We start from the raw sequence: 2,939 nt of genomic DNA, 5'->3' as shown, positions 1-2,939 counted from the left end.
AACTGTGTGTGTGTGTGTGTGTGTGTGTGTGTGTGTGTGCGTGTGTGTTTTGACCAGCATGTGTAACGTTTTTATTTTTAAAGGGGACAAACGAGGGAGAGAAACAAACAGGATTCCCCCATCCTTGATTTTCAAACGGACAGTTTCATCACTTGTTTGTTTTTTCCTTCCTGATTTTGATAACTCTTCAGGATTCTGTACAACAGTCAACGGCCAACTCAGGCCATCAGGGAATATTGTATAACTGCATTAAAAAAAACACAGAGAATAATAATAGGTGTAGGAACACATATATGTTTATATCTGCTGTAAGGCTGGTCCTGCCAAGCCTTCAGCTGACTCCATTGCAACCTCACAGGTGCAACATCGACCTCTGCGGCCTTTTGCTTCGCAACCTGCAGAGCAAGGCCTCCGTTTTATTTCYATTTTATTTAATTTTTTTCTCTCCATATCCTTCAGAAGCRAACTCCTTCAGGATGCCAACAGTTGACTCCCCTCTCTATTTCAGCTTTATATGATTTGGTTTCTAGTTTTAGTGTTTTTGCTGAAGGAAAAATCACATCGTTGCCACATATCTGCACCCCCACCCACCCCAAACACGTTTTTAAGTTTTCCGAACAGACAGTAYGCCATTTCACCAACAGTGCCACCTTTTTTTGGCGCTTCGGTTTGCCTCAAAMGTTTGGGCGCAAAAATGAAATCGCAGGGTAGAAGTGGAGTTGTTTCCATCGCCTCCGAAAGTCTGCGGGTTTTCCCAAGTGAACACTTCTCCATCGTTAGTTCTTAGCACTAGCCCAGTCTGCTAGTAACCAAACAATTTGTATGAGTTTGATTTGGTTCTTTCTTTCTTTTTTTTTGTTTTTTTGTTTTTCTCTCTCTTATAAAGACATTTTCAAAAATAAATATTTTGTATTTTAACAGTTGTCTTGTCCTTTTCCCACAAAATAGACACAAAAGGTTTGATATTACCTAATACCACTAAGATTTTTGACAGTTGCCTTCAGTTGATTTAAAAACAAAACCAACTTTTTTTTTTTTAAATGACCTAATTAGATCTTCAGATTTATGTTGGTAGAAAGTGAAGACGATCATCCAGTGAAGAAAATGTGGGACGACGGTGGCAGCATCAACAAGAATTGGATGTCCATCAAAGTTGATGGGAAGACTGAATAAAACAGTCATGTATGCTGCCAGGAGGCCTATYGCTGTAATTGATTTGTCTTGGAAGGCATTAAATACAAAATCTGACCTCAAATAAAGATGATGTATCAGAAAACAATATTAAATGAGCTGCAGGAATTTATTGCGACCCMCTACTACATGTGAGAATGTACTGTATTTCCAGGCAATTGTAGGATGGCAACATGGAAGGGATTTCTTTAGTATAATATCTACGCCCAGCTAAATTCAGAAAAGGGAACATTTGATTTGAAGTCACCCAAAAGCAAGTGGTAAAATGTATTTTAACAGTTTTCTTTTCCCACAAAAGACGGGCAATAATACCAATAGGTGTATTTGACACAAACACATTCCTATACCCAGTAGCAAAGCTATTCCCCAAAGCATGGCAGCATCATACCTTGGGGATTTTTCTTTAGTTTTATTCTTTTTTATTTATTTTTTGACATAGCTGGAGGGAATKACAAATTCAGGTTCTCCTACAAATTTAAGATAAGTTAATTTTAAGCTTGGCTACAACCCAAAGCATACAYCCAAATCAAAAAGCCAGAGGAAAACAGTTCTGGAGTGGCTTGGAAGTTTAAAGTGGGATGAAAACTTCTTCAAACAATTTGTTTACAACTTGATGACAATGTTTGCATTCTAAACCAAGATGGAGCAAAAAWAAARGGAAMAAAAATGGCTAAAAAAGATGTCCTTACTTTTTTGTGCCAACTASATATATTCAKTTTAGCAGTAGTTATGGTAATCAATATTTTAAAAATRTATATCTGCAATTCAAAATAAGACAACCAATGTTCAATAGGGTGTACTTAARCGCCTTTAAACTAACTCAAAAKGTCTATAGTTAAGAAATTGCCACACATAATATGGCGACGACCTTGACGTACAACCCGGACTTTCCGTCTGCTGTAATATACGTACGTAGTGACGTTCGGCCACGTACTCTAATCCCGCCTCCGGTTCGTCACTCATTTTTGTACGTTTTACATTTGTTTCTGTAGTCTTTTTCTGTCTACGAAACTCTGATGTCCAGTTAAATCCAACAAAAATGGCGACACGGGTGAGTTTATTTTGACAGGTTTATTGGAACTCCGACACCAATATACAGTGAAGGAAAAATACATAAAAGTACACCATACTATTTTAGAACGGGAAGTTTTCAAATGAGCCTGCACAGCATTAGCCTGAGTAGCAGGATCAGTTGTCATTCAGAAGTTCCGGAAGAAGAATCTTATGACCAGTCTGCCGTTAATAGTCGGTTCTGCTATTGGTTTATAGGTTAAAATKACCAAACACCAGAGAGTTGCTTTATCTTCCAATAAAATAATATTTCTGAGAAAAAATGTACCCGTCTATGATGTGTAAATGCTGCTGAATAGTAAATGTAGCCCCGGTGTTTACAAGGTAAAATGAAGGAAGTGCCACTGGATTTCATGGCTGCATAAGGGCTGCTTCATCTGAATCAGAAAGTTTTAGTTGAAATGTTTTTACGTTATGCAGTACACATCTTTTATATTTTTTCTCCATATTATTTCGCTAGTAGATTTCAATCCGACATTCCAACAATTTCAACTTTACACTTGAAAATACAATTTACACCTGCTGAGGAAGTCTTGTTTAAAGTTAAACATAAACCGAGGACCACAGCAAGCATGTGGAAGCACACGCTCCAAGTCAGATGAGACCAGAATTGAACTGTTTGATCCAAAACTAAAACTGGTGTCGGGAGTTGGAACCTAACTGCAAAATGTAGGTTT

The sequence above is a fragment of the Poecilia reticulata genome, linkage group LG19 (assembly GCF_000633615.1).
Source record: "Poecilia reticulata strain Guanapo linkage group LG19, Guppy_female_1.0+MT, whole genome shotgun sequence".
Taxonomy (NCBI): Eukaryota; Metazoa; Chordata; class Actinopteri; order Cyprinodontiformes; family Poeciliidae; genus Poecilia; species Poecilia reticulata.
This window is presented reverse-complemented; position numbering follows the sequence as displayed.